Source organism: Anabrus simplex, chromosome 14, assembly GCF_040414725.1.
Source record: "Anabrus simplex isolate iqAnaSimp1 chromosome 14, ASM4041472v1, whole genome shotgun sequence".
Lineage (NCBI taxonomy): Eukaryota > Metazoa > Arthropoda > Insecta > Orthoptera > Tettigoniidae > Anabrus > Anabrus simplex.
In genome coordinates this window covers 31,177,146-31,198,206 of record NC_090278.1, presented here as the reverse complement: position 1 = coordinate 31,198,206, position 21,061 = coordinate 31,177,146, and positions in this window count along the sequence as shown.

Genomic DNA, 21,061 nt, shown 5'->3' with positions numbered 1-21,061 from the left:
CAGCTTTATCTAAAATCTTAGAATATATAGTCCATAAACAAATGTCAGAGTACCTTCAAACGCACAATCTCCTTAATCCTTTCCAGTCCGGTTTCCGACAAGGACATAGTACAACTACAGCCTTACTCAAAGTGACTGAGGACGTTCGACAGGAAATAGACAGAGGACGAGTCACAGTTCTAGTACTACTAGATTACAGTAAAGCTTTTGACAGCGTAGACATTGACATATTACTTGTAAAACTGAAGGCTCTACATTTTTCTCAAAGTACGATTGCTTGGATGCATTCCTATCTTTACGGACGTCAACAATGTGTGAAAGGTAATAATGGAATTGTTTCATCGTGGCGTCACGTGAATAGAGGAGTCCCTCAAGGCTCTGTACTTGGACCACTTCTTTTCGCACTCTTTGTGAATGACATATCATCGAATTTAAAACATTGCAAATACCACATGTACGCTGACGACCTTCAACTCTACACAGACTCTACAGCACAAGACCTTCAGGAAAATATAGACTTACTAAACATTGACTTACAGACTGTTAGTGAATGGTCTGCTGCCCATGGCCTGCAATTGAACCCTACAAAGTCACAAGTAATCGTTCTTGGCCACCAAAATCAAATGGCAAGTATCAATAAACGTCCATTGCCGAGAGTAATCCTTCAGAATGTCGCAATTCCTTTTGTACCACAAGTGAAGAACCTCGGCGTTATCATGGACGAACGCATGACTTGGTCTGGACATATCTCACATATCTGCCAGAAGGTTTTCTCTGCTCTTCATTCTTTATATAAATATAAATACATATTTCCGATAAAACTTAAGCAGAAATTAATCGAGGCTCTTGTAATGCCACATTTCGACTATTGCGATGTTGTTTTCAATGATGTGAGGCCACTGCTGTCCCTAAGGCTACAACGCGCTCAAAACGCATGTGTGAGGTATATATGCAATCTAAGAAAATATGACCACGTGTCATCATCTTTCCTAGAACTAGAGTGGTCGCGACTCCACGTTCGTCGTCATCATCATACTCTGTCTCTCCTCCACCGAGTCCTTACTACATCTTCCCCAACTTACCTTTCTTCGCGTTTCCATTATTTCTCAAATGTGCATAACAGAGGTACACGGGCTCAAACATCAAACCTGCTCGTCATTCCTCACCATCGAACTGCAACATATAATAACTCATTTTCTGTGTTTGCCGCCCGAGAATGGAATCGCTTACCGGATGACGTCAGAGGAATACCAACCACCAGGTCATTTAAAAGAGCGTTAAGAGGTACAGCAGGATACGAATGAACTGTGCATTTCTAGTCCTTTACTGATGGTGTGAGTACATTATTACTACTAGCTATTATTATTATTATTATTATTATTATTATTATTATTATTATTATTATTATTATTATTATTGCTGTTATTATTATTATTATTAGGCCTATTATTATTGTTGTAAGTATGTTTATCTCACTGGGGTGGAATTTTATTTCTGTTATAAAATATTTAGATTGTCTTTAACTGTGCTATACTTAGTATTAATTACGGTAGTGTTAACTTTGATTCCATGTACAAATTGGTTTAGTGTAAGAGAAGGCCAAATGGCCTTAACTACGCCAATAAAGACATTTATCTATCTATCTATCTAATTGCTATTTTTGACAACCCTGACTGTTTATGACTCCTGAGATTTTACGCCCTCGCTTTAATGTGAGGACAAATGTAACATTTCACAATTAAAAAGTCAGAACAACCGCTCACAAAAGTTCTCCACACTACAGGCTATGCAATATCTAAACTGTGCAGTTTAGAAAAATATTTCTATAGGATTATTTGTATCTCTAAATCTATTTTTACACCATATCCATTAAAATTCACTTAATAACGTTGTAATTGATTTGAACTACAAAACCTACTTCAAACCTTCTACGGAAGGGGCTCCGGTAGCATATACCTTTCCCATGCATATTTTACTAAATTCATTGCACCTTTTTTCAACAACTAATTAAGGTAATGTCTGAAAAAGTAACGTGAACCTATGATGGTTTTGTAATACTTTAACACAGGGATTTCAAAAAGTACCGTCTTGTTTGGCGGAATTTTTTTAAATACTCCAATTTTTTGCACTTTTTGAGGTGCTGTACAGTCAATAATTCGTAGAATATGAGGTAAAATGCAATATATCCCTGTGTTAAAATACTCACAGAAACATACTTTCAAGGCTGTGAAAACTTCAGGAAGTTCATGCAGGTAGTTTCCGAGAAAAGGTAGACTAAGTCTTTCAAAAAGTAAACTTACGGGAAACTGCTGTCAAAGTTTCAGTGCATTCCAGAATCATAACTTGGGTCATCTGGTAGGTTTCTTCCAGCCTTCTCCTCAGATTTCTTCTCTTCTCTCGGGCTTAATTTTCTACTTCCCTCGATGCTTTCTCTTTATCTTTGTCATGCTTGTATATGGCTCGTACTGTGTGATACCTTACACTAATACTAAGTCTCTTCAATGTCTCACAATTTGACAAGTTGCTGATAGTAAAGTCATTACAGAATCGTAAACACAAAAATGAATTGCTACAAAAAATGTTTTTGGAATTCTTGACCAAATAACACTGTTGATGCACTCATTCTGATTATGGGTACGACCATGTAAACACTTTTTCAGTAACTGAACATCAGATAGGTGTCAGAAAATAGGCTTACGTTTCTCTATGACAGCGTACTGTAAACCATCCTACTGCTTGTGCTTTGTTGTGATTGCATCATGTATCAGTTCCTTTGGGGCAGAGCCCGTGGTTCGGTGCAGAATCAGTTGACGCAACACTGAGAAGACTGCCACGCCTACACTGCTTCCTCTTAAATCGTTTGTTAAGCATTTATGGGTTACAAAAACGTATGTATTATACACCAAATTAAAGAGGACATTCCAATCATCAATAATCAGCAAGAACCGAGCGAGTTGGCCGTGCGGTTAGGAGCTCACAGCTGTGAGCTCGCATGCGGGACATAGTGGGTTCGAACCCCACTGTCGGCAGCCCTGAAGATGGTTTTCCGTGCTTTCCTATTTTCACACTAGGCAAATGCTGGGGCTGTACCTTAATTAAGACCACGGCTGCTTCCTTACCATTCCTAGGCCTTTCCTGTCCCATCGTCGCCATAAGACCTCTCTGTGTCAGTGCGACGTAAAGCAACTAACAAAAAAATGTCAGATAAAACAAAAATGTTAATTTTATCATTTTCCACCACTTAGCCCTATCCAATAAATTTAATCGTAAGTTTGTCTGACTCGTTGGCTGAACGGTCAGCGTATTGGCCTTCGGTTCAGAGGGTCCCGGGTTCGATTCCCGGCCGGGTCGGGGATTTTAACCTTAATTGGTTAATTCCAATGGCACGGGGGCTGGGTGTATGTGGTGTCTTCATCATCATTTTCATCGTCATCACAACGCGCAGGTCGCCTACGGGAGTCAAATAGAAAGACCTGCACCTGGCGAGCCGAACCCATCCTGGGATATCCCGGCACTAAAAGCCATACGACATTTCAATCGTAAGTTCTAGAACTAGAATAAAGTAATGGTTTAGATATGAAATTACGTTTCATTTTAGTCTTTCCTGTAAAGTTTAAATTAATTTAGGTATGAAATATTGTTTCCTTGTTATTCTAAATAAAACATTAGATTAGTTTAGGATATTAAGTTATTAGACTGATTTGAACATTGAAAAATGAACACATATAAACAATTGCCACTGTAATTGGGATTAGAGATCTTTTAATGCACAATAAATAAATAAATAAATAAATAAATAAATAAATAAATAAATAAATAAATAAATAAATAAATAAATAAATAAATAAGTAGCTTGCCCTGTGGAGTTGGTACACGATATTTTCCTGTTTACCAGTAAGCTCGTTTTCCGTAAAACTTCCCAGTCGTCTTATGGTCCACATTGGAGGAACAAGACCAGTTTGCCAAGTTCTTAAACGGGTCGAGCTCTAGGTAGATTGGTAACACGGAGCTTTAAAAATCAATATGTGACACTCCCTTCCGGGCTGACTCTGATACACCAACAAACATAGCCAGCACAAAAAACAAAGTGTCAAAGTAATTACAGTAACTTAACAAGGGACATAAAGTGATAAACTCACAGCGGTGTCACGTACTAATTGAAGGTAATAACGCCATATACAAACAGGTCAGACAGGACCATAAAATACAACAATAAATCATTCAATGCGTAACTCGCTTATTTGGACAAATCTCAACAGGATTCTCAATATGTCATCCATAATGGGAACTGGGCATTGCACTGGTCGAACAAACATGAACTGATGAGTCTGGATAAAGAGGGCTAGTTTGTTGCTTGTCCCTGTTCTCCTTTCTTCTTTGATTTAATATATTTTTGTGTCTATAGCCCTTTGTTAGATTCTAGCTCACTTCAATACATATGTTCTTGTCTGATAAATATTCATCTTTTACTTTCCTTCTTTGTTTGATGCCTGCTAGCTTCCAGTATTTCTTCTTCCCTTGATAACTTTTTCCCCATCTTCCTCTTTTATTCGACGTATGCCGGTTTCGAAAATTCATCCGTTCTTTGGAGCCTGTAAGCTTCCAAACATTCTCCATTTTTGGTTCATTAACTTAAATATTCTTCCTTGGTGTGGTATATGTTAACTTCGGATCTTTTACCATATTTCGATGTCTCTTACCTATTAATATTGCTTCATTGTTGTACACCAGTTAACTCTCAATCTTTTCCTTAGTCTTATGCCCTATGGCCATCAATATTCTTCGTTTGTTTGATACCTGTAAACTTACAACTTCCCCTTTTGTCTGATGTAGATTACTTTAATTTTTTTCTTAATTCGATGCCTGTGTCATTTCAGTAATCTGCGTTTATGCGATACCTTTGAATTCTCCTTTCTTGATGCACATTAGATTCCAAACTTCCCCTTGTGTTTGACGCGCGTTAACTCTCAATTTTCCTCCTTCGTGTGATGATATTAGTTTACATACGTCCTTCAAGTCTCTTTGTTTTTAAGTTTGCATACCTCCATTCCTCCTCCTTTGTTTGGTACTCGCTTAGTTCCTATTTTAATAATTCTTTTCACCACTCCCTCCTACCTTCCTTCCAATCGTTTTCCCTTTGTTTCTTGTATGGTTTTTCTTGCTACTTTGATAAACCTAATTTCTAATTCCTTCCTTTCTATCTCTCTTCTCTCATTCATTCCTTAAGGTTTTCTTTCTTCAAGTTCATTTATTTCTATTCTTCTCCACTTATGTCCATAATTAGTTTCTCGGATAGTTTCTTCTGTATTTATTTCTCTTCTTATTTCCATTTGTTTTCTTGACTCTATCCCTTCCTTTTTGTCTTAGTTTATTTGTCCACTTACCTACATCCTGCCTGACTTGTGTAAATAGCCGCTAACTCTCTTACATTCTTAGTTATTTATTTGCATACTTCCCTTGCACTCTTTTCCCATCTTACTTTCTTCCATTCTCCTTACTTCTCGTCTGTTTACTACAGTATTCATGTATTGAGCCTATCCGCTTCTTTCTACCATTGCATTCGCCCCTTTTAATCTCCACAAGAGAACGTCACAGCTTCATTTACATACCCGTAACTCAATCATTCACCTACGTCTCTCTGCCGTCATATCTGTTTCTCCTGATAATTAAGTAAGTGGAAGTTAAGCACTTGCAAAGTACGTCCACGATTGAGATACTGAACCCCAGCAGAATTCTTAGGTATTTTGAAATAATTAATTTACGAGGGGTAAGATTCCAGTGAGAGCCAACAACATTTAAATTAAAGTTAGTACAGAGGCATTACAAATAAACTGGAATCAGAGTTTGATATGCGTTTATTTTGCTTTAATTGCATACAATTTTTGTTGCTTTCTTGGTAAAACTTTCCCTGAGAGGACGATAGTCAACAAATAATCTTTGTTTGACAGCAACACACATTTAAGCAATACTCTGATTATTTAATCAGTTACAAAGTTACTGGAAAGACATAGAGCGCTTAGTACGTGTTCGAAGTTTAATTGAATGTATCTTACACATGGAGTAGCTAACCATTTAAAATAACATTAGTAATTTCGTACTTTGCAATAATTTCGAGCAAAATATCTTCACTTTTCTAATATTTTACGTTGAATTGGAAACACCGTGAGACGAATAAAATAAGTATTACATCCATAAATAGTTGACGAGGGATAGAGATCTAAGCATAACTTTTGTATTACTATTAAATAATAATTATAAAATTTAGCAGAAGCTGTCTGCATTTCATTAAGCATTCACAAAAACTGCGCACGATAGGTGCAGTCGGTTAGTGCGGCCAGTATCCAGTATTCGGGAGATAGAGGGGTTCTAAACCCACTGTCGGCAGCCCTGAAGGTGGTTTTCCATGGTTTCCCCTTTCCACACCAGGCAAATGCTGTGACTGTTCCTTAATTAAGGCCACGGCCGCTTTCTTCCCACTCCTTACCTTTTCCTAGCCCATCGTCGCCATGAGACCTATCTGTGTCGGTGCGAAGTAAAGCCAATCATAATAAAATAAAACATTCAATGAGTAGGTCATTTCATATACCTTGGGAGTACCATTACAGACAATCTTTCCGAAAGGTGGGATCATAGTTTAGCGATGATAATTTAAACCTCAAACTCGGGCTAAAGCTTTTGGGATGTTACGTCTGGTAAACACTGCTTTATGGAGTCGAGACCTGGCCTGCCAAAGCTTCCTCCATGAACACATTAGAGGCCTTTGAAATTATGGTTACACAGGAGAATGCTCAGAATAGCCTGGACAGATTTTGTAACCAATAATGAAGTGTTTAAGGAGAACTAGAGTTGAGTGTGAGTTGGTAAACATCATCAAAGCTATGAAAAAATCTTATTTAGGCCGAGTTCTACGAGGTAGAAAGTACGGGCTTCTACAGCTCATATTACAAGGAAAGAGGAGCTTGCAGACCATTGATATCATGACTGCAAAACAACTTTCATTAGCAACGCCGAACAACTCTTCAAGTTAGCTAAAGAAGGGGGTGCTTTCTCCAGGGTGACCGCCAACGTCTGGGGGACCGAATTTGGCACTTGAAGAAGAAGCAGAAGAAGAAGAAGAAGAAGAAGAAGAAGGAGAAGAATTACTATAATTATGTGTTTTGTATTTTAAACCCCTTATTCTTAAAAATTTTCAAACCGAGCTGCAGTCGCTTAAGTGCGGCCAGTATCCAGTAATCGGGAGATAGTGGGTTCGAGCCCCACTGTCGGCAGCCCTGAAGATGGTTTTCCGTCGTTTCCCATTTTCACGCCAGGCAAATGCCGGGGCTGTACCTTAATCAACGCCACGGCCTCCTCCTTCCACTTCCTAGGCCTTTCCTATCCCAACGTCGCCATAAGACATACCTGTGTCGGTGGGACGTAAAGCAAATAGAAAAAAAATCAATAAGTTCTCTTAATTACTACTTGCAACCTACGAAGAATCGGTAAACCAAATTTCGCTACCAGCGGTTTCTGGCTCCTAAGAGACCGTACTGTGATGATTGAGTGAGCGAATTTTATTTCGCACTTACACAAGGTATAATTTTTTTTTTTTTTTGCTAGGGGCTTTACGTCGCACCGACACAGATAGGTCTTATGGCGACGAAGCATGAACTCTAGGTACATATTGTTAGAGTCGCAATCTGTCTCTTCGCATTGTAAATATATCCTTATATATTGTAAATATATATATACGTGAGGAATCCAGTTCTGATTTTCGTTACACAGTGTGTAGGTAGATGCTGCCATTCTGGGATATCTCACTAATGTTGTGATGTGAATGACGTGTCCACAGCGATCACGTCGGGTGTTATGAGTCACACAAACAAACAAACAAACAAACAAACAAACAAACAAACAAACAAACAAACAAACAAACAAACAAACAAACAGACAGACACAAAAAGACAAGAGTATCGTATCAGTTACATAGAGGGAACTCTATGATGAAAACATTGGTAGTGGAAACAATTTGAAATGGAGTTAATATAGGTTGATAAAACAAATTAGGGAGAATCAGTTAATGTTACGCCTGATGAAGGGCTGGATTAGCCCGGTACATGAACTGACATATCCCGAACATGTGATAACAGTTCCGCTTTAGTAAACATAGACTCGAACTGGAAAAAGGGGAAAGGGGAAACCAGACAAATGGGTTGACATGTTTGGGGAATATTTTTCTGTAATTCTGATTTCCCTGGTAATGAGATTGAATTCGGTATTGTATTACAGTGTACTTGACTAAAAGCACCACGATCAAAACTCAGCAGACCACTGGTTACAAAAGAATTAATGAACTGGAAATGAGCAATACAGAATTTACATTTCAATTACAGCCGGTGTCATAAATTTCTCGACATTGAGAAGGGCGAAAAACGCAACGGATATAAAGTTCTTCTCTGGAGACATCCATGCAGGTAGCGGAACGGTGGGCGTAATTCATATGTTTGATGGTTTGATGACAACAGTTTTGTAACTACAGTAACCAGAATAAAGTGATTCCCTGAATGTGACTTTGCACAATGCAAAAGTTTGTACCCTCTGCCCTTGTCTATCAAATTCCCTGTCTTAGAATGCTCATCGGTTTTCTTATATTTAAAAAGATGACAGATTATGTTTTGTGCTGTACGAATATTTTTTGAAATACTCCATTGTTTTGGCAAACAGTTCGCTAGTCATCCAGCCTAATGGACTGGCAAGACCAGAGCACCAATCAGCATATGATCTCTGTAATTCACCCGAGGAAACATGAATACGGGTGGCAGATAGCTTCCATCAGCACGGATAATACAACAAGTTGTAATTATTGTGCCATTTACCACGCTTTTTACTTTGCACACATGTTCCTTCACATATTTTTCCACTGTTTTGTACCGTCATAGTTTTTTATTTCGTCTAAGTTAAATATTCGTGACGAATCCCCAAGTCGTGGCTTCTTCCTCAATAATATCTCTTATTTAGGTAAAATGCTTCCACATTATGACGATAGAATGCAGTAGCACGAGCAAGACTACATCCTTCAGGATAGCGAAGTGACATCCCACCATTTGTTTTTCAAGCCATGAGCCATTTTTGTTAAACCATAAAACATTTTGCAACACAATTTCCAATAATCAACAATTAAACGCTCTTAATCATCACTAAAAACTTTCCGGTGATAGTAGCTTGGTTTCAGTTCGAATTCCACACCAGGTTTCGTGTTTATTGTGTTTATCCTGCGTAGAACGGTCTCTCTCTCTCTATTGATGCCACATTCATCAGCTGCACCTGTATTACTCTTTCCTTCAGTGACCAAACCTATTGCCCTCGGGGATCATCTTCACCATACTGAGCCGTATCCTGCCGGCCCATAATAATAATTAGAGTATTATTCGACCCAATATGTAAAATTTATTCATACAAGTTACAGTCTAATATGTTAAAGTATCGTATCCCAAGATAGTCGATACCGGATGTTGAGCAAGACAGTAAGTCGCTGGACATTGCTTCATATTTCCGTATGACCGTGAGAAAGGGTGGCGTAACCAAGCGTTGGCAAGGATCGACACGTGTATTAGATGCTGACCAAGCAAGATATTTCAGCCAATGGGAACTTAAGGATTTGGCAAACATGGAGGCTACACCGCGCCAAATCTTAATTCCAGAATGACCAACGTGCTCAGTTGCTAAAGTCAGTGTCTGTCGTTCATTGGTTTTCCACAGTTTCGGAAGTCAGATATATTTGGAAATGTAATATAAAAATTGGTGGAAGGAATTTGCTAGTGTTTGAGCTGTGGTTTGCAAATATATCACAATAAATATTGTGTCATCATATACGACGAATTTTCTGATTGGTGGTTGGTTCAGACACCCGGGAACCCCAGTATTGAAATGGCGTCACCGAAGCCTCCTCAGTAACCCAAGCTCTGGAGAGCGTCACTCTGTGTTAAATGCTTGGATAGTGCGGAAGCACAAACTCTGAATTGGTGATCGTGATTAACGTAGTGTTATTCCCGTAACAGTAACTGGTTCTAAATGATATTTTAAATTGTGCAGTTGGAAGATTTTACTGTTCTTGAGTAAATGGAAGAGTATATTTTAGCAGAGTTTACTTTTAATATATAAAGACGGTGTTTAGTGATCGCTGTGTAGCAAGTGTTGAGGAGACGTGCTATTGTTTCATTACGTCGCGACGGGCGCGTTTCGCGAGGAACTTCCGTAACGAACCGTGTGCTGCTTTTCAAACTGTATTCTCACCCTTTAAGTGAAGTGTGTATTATAAATGTATCAGTGTGTTTAGCTGATCTTGTAAAGAAAAAGGGTATTTCGGCTCGTAGCATTGAGCAGCGAAGATATTGTCAACCAAAGTCTTCTGTGTTCCAGTGAATTATTTTCTAGCAAGATGATGGCTATGCATGCAGAAGAAGGAAGTGCATTCCCACATGTTAATGCTGTGATTAACATGGAGTAAATCCCTCAATTAGCGGGGATGTAAGCTGCTATCCTGGTATCTCGAGAGTCGTCGGATGAAATTCAGTTAAGATGCATGTGTTATTTATGGCATGATATGTAAGTTATGTTAATGTACTAGGGCAGTGTAGATAGGATTTAAATTTTCATGTAAAGTAAGCCTGACGGCATGTGTTTGTTTAATTTTGTTACTATGATAGATTCGGATACGAGAATAATGCATGTTTATTTTATTTTCATTTTGCTTTATGATTAGATGATTGGGAAAATGAGGGTTTGGTAGGATTAGTGGTTGTTTATTTATGCATGTTACTTAGTGTAGGATATTCCGAGTTTTCCTTATATATATATGCTAGAAGGGCTAGATTGATAGGTTCATCTTCATACAACGTTAAATACGTATTGTTTCATTTTATTTCGGTTATTCAGAGAGACAGGTATAGCTATTCTGCATGATGCATGATTTTTTGGAAGCTGACTGAAGGAGCTGCAGAACGTCGTTGTTAGAATAAGATCTTTGAAGTTAAGTTGGATTCTGTTTAGCCTGATGATCTGCAAAGGACGCGAGCTGAGTCTCATAATGTGGAAGGCCAATGGGATTTATGAGAAATAAGAGATAAAGATTGCATGCTGAATTATAATGTATTGGTGCAGGCTGATTGCATGCCTGACAAGATACAGAATATTGTGCAGATGTGTGTGCCTGCCTAGTGTCTTCTGAGTGTATAGTGTGATCAGAATGGACAGTATTAATTCCAGACTATTGAGTCTGATGTTGTTAAATGGCACAAGCATGCTAAGAAGGAATGAATATACGTGAGTTTCCGTGTAGCCGGCGAAAGACGTTATCTCATGGCATGCTGATTTCTGGCCTGTGTTTATCTGTAGGCGTGAATTAGACGATATTTCCTTGTGACAGCCTCGGGAGACAGAATCCAAACTTTAGCATAGTGTTGAGTTCAACATTTCTTTTCAGCTCGTAATCTAACCGGAGTACATGACGGATGACCGCGCTGTTGAGCGCTCAAATGCAGCAGAAGGAGGAAATGTTGCCCATTGCTTTCTTCATAATATCAAGGGCTATTTATATGTTTTTCCCTTACAGGATGATGTTTTACATTGTTATTTGTGGTTGTATACCTTGTCTCGTTGTTTAAAAGGGAACAGCCCGAGTGCTGAAGTATTGGTGGTTTATCTAGTTCTGTCTAGATCTTTTGCAGTGAACCGGGATTCACATTAGAATCTGTGTAGCATTTAAGATTTACTCGATATCCGATGTATATATATGTGTTTAGTTTGATTATTTGAATTGTTGTAAATATAGTATAGGATATGCCCCTAGTATTTTGCATAACTTACATAGCATCCCATTGCGTCTTAATTATTTTTCTTTTCGTCGTAACTTTTCTTTATAATGTAACTTGTATTTAACGGTAACATTTCGGCGACTCTCGATTTAACTTAACTTTGGAAACCGTATCGTTGTGATGACATAGTGTGTAACTCCGTACGGAAATACCACATGTCAGTGTTTGCGTACACTTGTTGCCATACAATATAAATAGTGGACTATAAGAAGCAGCTCAGTCTTGATGTATATAAATGTCCTTTGTTGAACTTGATTTTTGATTTCAAAGTTTGTATTATCATTCAAGTAACGTTTTAATTTCCATTTATTTTCTATTTTTGAGTTCATTTTGACATATTATTTTTCCTTGATTTAATTGTTTTCTCGTAATATGATCGGGGATATTTATCAATAAATCCATCTTACCCCCTATGATTGTTTCTCATTCGTGTTATACCTACATTTCCTGTCATTGATTGATATTTTAGTGTAGAACTTCGACTTTTATCCTGACCCAACCGACAACCAACCCACTCTCTGCCCAACCCTGAGTTAGTCGGATGTTCATACAGGAATGGAGGCATCGTCCTGGAGGGTATTCACCCTTGGGTACGGTACAATACATCCCCTTGGTCGACTTTCTTTGATATTTTCGAAACAGGATCTAAAACAAGAGCGAAAACACCTGTATTGGGTTGACCATTTCATCATGCATATTTACTGCGTGACCCATCGTGGCATGCAAGATAGGAACTGGTGAAACATAACCTTAAAATAAATTATAGATGATTACCTGTAATGCAGTAAGACGGGAAATGAACTTTAGAAACTTGACACAAACTGATCACTGCCACCTACATACAACGAATACTATACTCGACGTACCAACTCAAACCTTCAAAAATTCACTAAGACGCTAATGACCCATAGCACCCTGATACACTGTCTCCCCTACATACGAGCATTCTTCCTCTAATATTTATATCCATATTGGTATTTAACATGGACTGTATCAGGATCAATTCATCAAAGGCATTGAACAGTTCTAGCCTTGACTCACCCCTACACATCTTTACACATTCTCTTTCTTCCTTTACGATCCTGACTAAAATATTCTGATGTTCATATCTATCAAAACGTAGGTTGACTTCTTACTGTGGGTAGCCTTATTGTTCCAGGTGAGGAAATAACATTCTCCATTCGCGAATTTGACTTATAGAATACTTAATGAAAATCAACAGCACACACATACCGTACAGATTTATCTTCATGTCCAGGATCACTTGATTAATGGAACGTACAGCATCACGTCTTGACATGTGTTTCCGGAAGCCAAACTGTGTCTCGTCCAGATAATGTTCACTAAAGTATTATTTTTTTATATTTCCAGAATGATTTTCCATGCGGTTAATGGTCCGGTATTCTTTGTGTTCATATGGTGTTATTTTCAATGGATTTAGGATGATGACTGACTGTAAAACTGATGTGTTGTTAACTTGAATATTCATTCGTGTGTAGTCTCTGCACTTTTACGGATTAACTTAGCCGAAATGTTGTACATAACTGGTGCTTTGTTTGTGGAAGTTGATTTTAGAGAATCTACAAAGTCTTATATGGGTATTGTGTCTCTGTCAATCTGGTTCCTCGAACAGATGCGACCAAGCCAATAGAGCTGGATGTACATAGAGGTTCAAGGATTACTTTTCCCAAACTTATATCTACAGACCGGATGTTAGGGGTTTATAGGTTAAAATACAAACATACTGAAATGAATAACAAGTATGTACTAGCCCGGACAAGAGTTCTGTTATGCGATTTGCATAAATATTACGGGCCCGATTTATTAGAGCTCCTACAAGTTATATTATTCTCACTACGTTACTGAAGTGCAAGCTAGACGACACTTCCTAATAACCAAATCAGTTTGCACTTCAACCTATTACTCCCTAAAATTCCGACCTCTAGTTATATTTCATATTATCTCATTTTGGCCTCTCATGCATATTACAGTTTATTAAGGAGTGAAATCATTTTTGCATCTGGTTACTCCTCTGATTTTCCTGTGCATAAGATGTGTTAAGCTGAAATCAAAATTGATTAATGGGACACGTGCACGAAATCCTTCAAAACTATTTTTTTTTGTTTTTGCTCCAATTGTTAACTTATGTAGGGAATCTAGTCAAAGAATAATTTAGTCAGTACCGAGGTATAGCAAATTCTTAACACAAGCGCGTCCAGTGCCACGCCCCCTTTTTCACGCATTGATGTTTTATTTCTGATAGCAGAATTCCACATCTGTTTTGTCAGACAGTTGACAGTATTACACTTAAGAGTATTGAAGAAGGTTGTGAAGCTTCATTTCCGGTTGGTCAAGCCTGGCGATCGCCGCGGAAAGTTTGTTTTGGTTTGAGAGGCACAGTCCGAGGTTGTGTGTTATGAAATTCAATTGTTATTTCTGGAACGTCCTTTTCCCATGATAAATGTACCTTTCCTCTGGAACTACTAAAGATATCAATCTGAAACTTGATCAACAGGCACGCTAAACACATTCGCACACTTTTCTGTAAAGAAAATACCAAATATGCTATTTTATTGAATTAAGAGTTTAATATACACTGGTGGGAAAAACATCCAAACTCCGAAAAGGGGTTATGCTAGTTTGACGAACGTTGGCAGGCGTTTTCTTACATATGAAAGATTATGTTGTTTCAAATATCACGCAAATCGCATTAGCGCGACGCAAGTAGCTAGTGCAAACGTTGCATACCACGTTTGCTTTCAATACGGGTTGTACTGCGCGAGGGCATTATTTACCTCTGAGATTGGACGGAGTGACTGTGAGTGGGTCAGAATCCCTTAGCGACGACGAACAGGTCAGTATCAACAGCTCACTGCGTTTGAACGAGGCCGTACAACAGGGCTACGTAAAGGTGGATTTTCTTTTCGCGCTATTGCAGACCGACTTCGCAGGAATGTCACCACTGTTCATGCGTGCTGGCAGCAGTGGTCACGAGAAGGTACGCTCGCAAGAAGACCGGGCTCCGGACATCCCCGTGGAACCATCGGGGCGGGGGGGGGGGGATCGCCGTATCGGCGTATGGCTGTGGCGCAGCGGACTGCGTCTGCAGCAGCAACTCGAACGGCAGTTGGCACCACAGTGACGCAACGAACTGTTCGAAATCGGTTACTTGAAGGACAACTCCGAGCCAGACGCTCTGTGGCATGCATTACTCCAAACCACCGCCGTCTGCACCTTCAGTGGTGTGTAGGGAGAGCTCATTGGAGGATTCAATGGAGGTCCGTTTTGTTTTCCGATGAAAACCGGTTCTGTCTTGGTGCCAGTGATGGCCGTGCGTTGGTCGGTGGGAGGCCAGGTGAGTGCCTGCATTCCACCTGTCTGCGGCATCGACACCGGGAGTTCTGGTCTGGGGAGCAATTTCCTATGACAGCAGGAGCACTCTCGTGGTTATCCCACACACACTGACTGCAGATATGTACGTCCGTCTGATTATTCGACCTGTTGTGCGGCCAATCACGAACAGCATTCCCGAGGTTGCTTTCCTACAGGATAATGCACGTCCCCATGCCACTGGTGTAACCCAACGTGCACTATAGAATGTCTACGTATTCCCTTGGTCTGCTCGATCTCCCGATCTGTCCCCAATCGAGCACGTATGGGACATCATTGAACGATAACTCCAGCGTCATCCACAATAGTCATTGACCGTCCCTGTATTGACCAACCAAGTGCAACAGACATGGAACTTCATCCCACAAGCTGACATCCGGCACCTGTACGATACAGTGCAAGCACGTTTAAATACCTGCATTGAACAGTCAGGCGATTACCAGCATGGAACATTTGAGATGGCTTTTCTCGCACGGATATTAACCTGTGGTCTTGTACCTTTAATCAATTAAATATGTTATCTCGACAAATATAATATATTGACAAAATTTCCGTAATCTACATCCCTTATTTCACGGTGTTTGGATATTTTTTCCGCCAGTGTATATGAAATTTTTGGTAAAGATTGCAAACTGAAAACTTATTTTATTGTTTAAAAAATGAAATATACATGAAATTAAAAACGGCTGCAGGCATTAAATAACCACGTTCCTTGAAATCAGTCAAATAAATTGCAAGGTCCAGGACCAACATCAATATGATCAAACTTCAAATTTGAAAAATGTTATTAACAGGGCGGACCGACAAAGGTAATAAATCAGAAGGAAACAGTCCAAAACGTGTTCAGAAAAGGTAGGAGAAGATCGAAGTAAGTCTTCATCTTGACGAAAGTCAAGCTATTTAAAACTGTGAATTCCTTCATGTACATGGGTTTAACGCTGGAGCCAACAACAAAGTCGTCTATTATGGAGAGAGCCATGGCCGCGACCAAGGGAATGTTCAACATCAAAGACGTCAAAATCCTAAGTCTCCCCCTTCTGCCTTAAAACTCCTAGATACTAGAACCATTCCGACCCTATGTTACAGTAGAGAAATCATTTGGCAAAATCTCAGTGTTAAGTACCTCAAGAATGTGGAGAAAACAAAGGCCCTTTACTTAAATTTGCCTCTAGGACTGTCGAAATACGCATCATCAAATGAAATCGTTAATCGTTCATGGACAGGGCCCAAACAAGACCTTATTCATTTCACAAGGGAATTAGCGGTGCATGGCTACAACGATAAAGTAAGTCAAAACAAAACATTCCATGAACCTCAACAGAACTGCGCTTGTGATATCTCCAACCCGCCATATGACAGACACCATATTACCAACTGTAAGAAAAGAACAAACTCAATCAGCACCTATTAATATACCGAGCTCGATAGCTGCAGTCGGTTAAGTGCGGCCAGTATCCAGTATTCGGGAGATAGTGGGTTCGAACCCCACTGTCGTCAGTGCTGAAGATAGTTTTCCCTGGTTTCCCATTTTCGCACCAGGCAAATGCTGGGGCTGTACCTTAATTAAGGCCACGGACGCGTTCTCCCCGCTCCTAGCCCGTTCCTATCCCATCGTCGCCATAAGACCTACAGTATCTGTGTCAGTACGACGTAAACCAGCTTACCTATTTAATACATTATATTCTTTCTTTATGCACACTTGTGCACAATTCTTACATTCTTCTTCTTCCTCTCCTTTCGTTTGGCCCTCATTGAGGTACGTTGCATCAATAATTTCTCTGTGAGCTTTTCTTTTCTTAGTGCCCAGAATTTCTTAATTCTTTCCGATCTTCGTTTTCTCTCGTCTTCCGAGATATTAGGTTTGGCTTTTAATGGAGATTTTTCTCTTGAACCTTAAATTTATTGTCTTTAGCTGTTAATTTAGCTGTTTGATCGAATAGTGAATTTTCTATAATTTGTAATTCTACTAGGCCTTTTTCAGTTCTTTTAAAACAGTTGCGTTTTGTTTTTCGGTTACGAAAGAAGTCAAAGATTTGTTTGGTTAATTTATTACAGTTCATTCGGAGAAGATAGTCGTGAAAATGTTTCCTTCTTTTATGCATAGTATCTGATAATTATTCAATTTTGTTGTAAAGTGTTTCATTCTTGATGTAGTATATTGTGTTATTACCATGAAATTTTGGTCCTATGATCATTCTTAACATTTTCCGTGCTTTTAGCTCTACTTTCTTCATCTGGTCTTTGAATTTCATATTTTGAGTTTCTTCTCCATGTAGTGCTTCTGGTTTTATCACTCTTTTATAATGTTTATAATGTTTTTAATAATGTTTAATTTCTTGTTGTACGTATCTTTGTCAGTTGAAAGTCCAATTCAAGTTTCTTTTTTCCTGGATTCCGTTGCTTTGAATTCCACAGTATTCCATCTGATCTGTTCTCCAATATATTTGAATTCTTTTACTATTTAAATCTTTTGGACTTGGACCGTGAAGAATTTATGTGGGTATTTGTTGTTTGTCATGATGTTTTTCAGAAGAAGATGTGAAGTCCTATTTCAGCTGTTCGTTTACCTAGTTCAAGGATTTGCTCCCATGCATTCTCCATTGTTTCAGAAAACAAGGCCCCATCATCTGTAAAGGTAATACAATTCATTTTAAGGTTCTTCTTTTTGCAATTATTACGTAATTGATTTTTTTCAAAAATAATTGATCTGAGTTAACTGATTAATGTTTATAGGTAAGATCAATATATTTTAAACCAGTGTGCACAACTCATGATTCTAACTCAAAGTTCCATTTACAGGTAGTTTAGAAAATCAATTAATTGAATTGTAATGGGCGGAGGAAAACATGTCATTATAGAAGAGTTGTATTCGGTGACGATGCACCCTGGAGAATTTTTACATACTAAAATGCAGTTAAAGGCGCAAATCATAGAACGTGAAGTCGAAGATAAACAAAGGTCGATAAAATGTTCAAGTCACGCCGGCAACGCAAGTGAGGGAGCGAGTGTCTTTCTCGGTTGTTCTCGTAGCAGGAGGAGATGATTGTATCAGCGATATATCGAATCAAGTTGATTAACCCACTTCGACTTACCCTCTACAGCTACCACCTACTGTGACAAAAAACACTTCTTGTATTCTAGACACACACACACACATGAACACTCAATGTAATAAAACTGCTGAAGGGGAGAAACCACGTCCTAAATGGAGACAAACAACTAGATGTACTATCAACTCAAAATATATCGGCTACTTATAGTCACTTCTCAAAAAAATTGTACCCGAGCGAAACACTGTTCTACCGTAACACTGAAGCCCCTGGTACATTCACGTTTATGGCCAGTTCTTTTTGTAAAACAGTGGAAGATTGTTGGCTACTGGATACAAATGTTGTGGGTTCAAACCCTTCAGAAGTGATCCGAATTTTGAATAGCATGTCGTGCCATATCGCCATGCAAAAGTTCTCTGTGATTCATTTTATGTTTACCCGACAAAATTATTTTAAACTCTCCCGTGGACCTGCCAACAGGGATCTGATATTCTGCCATTTAGTAGACCAAAACGGAAAGATGAAATTGGCATGGTGACAGCCTAAATGACACCAGATCAAAACTTCTACATGCGGCACCTAATTCTATACGATTATTATTATTATTATTATTATTATTATTATTATTATTATTATTATTATTATTATTATTATTATTATTACTTTAAATATCTGGCAGAAACATTACAAGAGAGTGAGTCCGAAAAGACGTGTCAACCGACGAGGAACACCTACAACAGGAAGGTTCTATCTTCTATCTTTGAGACATCTAGACACTGTTGTTGAATGCCTACCTTTGGTCTTCATATCAAAAACTAGAAGTGGAGTCGCATGCTTCTTCCCCTAGAACACCGCCACTGCATTGTCCTATATAGGAGGCATGTAGTGGAGTCCCAGCGATGCACTAGATTCCACCGTCTTGGAAAGGTGTAGCAATCCACCTGATGAGCCCACTACTGCGCTGGGGCGAAACGCTGGTAATTTTGAAATCGAGAAGTTTTAAAGAGAATGAATGTTTTTAATATTTTCAGTCGATGTAATTTAATTACGGATCCCGTCAGATCTCCGAAGTTAAGCAACATTGGGCGTGGTCAATATTTGGATAGATTGCCACGCGCTGTTGGTGGGGGTAAGGGAATGGAGGAGCGGAAAGGAACTGGCCATCCTACCGCACGTAAACTGCGGCTCAGGCACACCTCTGCGGAGGTTGGGACCTGCCTTCGGGCAGAATACACCCTTACCCTACATCTCTTCTAGAAACTTAATTTTGGATGTTTTAGACTATTTGACGCCGCCTTATTTCTGGCACTTCGGTGTCTCCGTAAGGCATAACAGCATGTAATCGGACGTAAAATCTATATTATTATTATTATTATTATTATTATTATTATTATTATTATTATTATTATTATTATTATTATTATTATTATTATTATTATTGAAAAATTAGAATAAGCTTGTATTTGAAATTCTTAACACTGTCATGGAGAAGTTAATGAGGAATGTACTTCCTTGAATATTCTCCTTTTAAAAGTATTCCATGGCAGAGCAATATCTGGAACCTCTCATACCTAACCGCGCTTAAATCATAATAGAGAACTCTTCGAGCGATCAATTAATTAATTAACCTTGAATCTTGAATTTCTGAGAGTTTTCCTTGTCCAAGTAGGTGTGCCTCAGGGATCATCGCTGAGTCCACTGTTGTGCACTATTGACATCAATTACTTGATAGAACGACTAATGTCAAATCTGCTTTGAAACATGTTGTAGTGGATGACATCGCCTTTGTAAGAGAAAGTTAAAACTAACTCATTAATTAATTAAATAATAATTATAGGGTGATTAAACATTAAGGTGAAGGACAGAATATTAACGCCTCAATAACTTATTCTATGCCAGAAGCAACATCTCGTGCGTTTGATGATGTTCGACCAGTATGTATGAATTAGTTCATAATCTTCTTTCGTAACTATGGAGGAAAATACGTAGCAATCTCAATGAATATCACGATCGTCTGAACTGAAAGAATGAATAAAAAAAAGAGAATATTTCTTATTATTTATTACTCGTAACCATTCTAAATATATCATTGTGTGATCTAGAAGTGTTCAGATAATATTCATTCAACAGTCGTAGTGCTGCGGAGCGCATTGAAACAGGCTAATAAATTATATATAACGCAGGTTATGATACTAAAGGTCAGAGGGCAGCGTACACAAACAGAACATTAGAGTATTCATTGTAGATTAAAATTTATAGATAGATACAGCACAAATATAAAAGATAGATTTATATGCATAGAATGAAATGTGTTCCTCTTTCAACACTTTTATAAGTGAATTAAAATATAGTTGAGTTGTATCATTTACCTTGTGAAATACGATCTAGATATACACAGAGTGCTGAATTAATATCCAGGCTTTAACTCATTCCATATAATGCTTTATCAACAACAATGTTTTTATTTCAATACGGTGGTGGATGAGAGAGAAGGAGAGATAAAGGTACAAAAGGAAGGATATAGAAACAGAAGGAGAGCGTAATTATAGCCGATATAAGTTATGATAGATTGCTCCAAATTTTATCGCAGATTCTGTTTACCGCGACTTACGGAAATATTGTTATATGCTTTCTACATGTATAGAAATATTATGTTATTGTGTATATCGTTTAGGCTTCTGTTCTAAACGGTAATTCCAACAACTAGGGTCCTAAATGAATCTTGAATCTTGAAGGTGTACCTCAGGGATTATCGCTCAGCCCACTGTT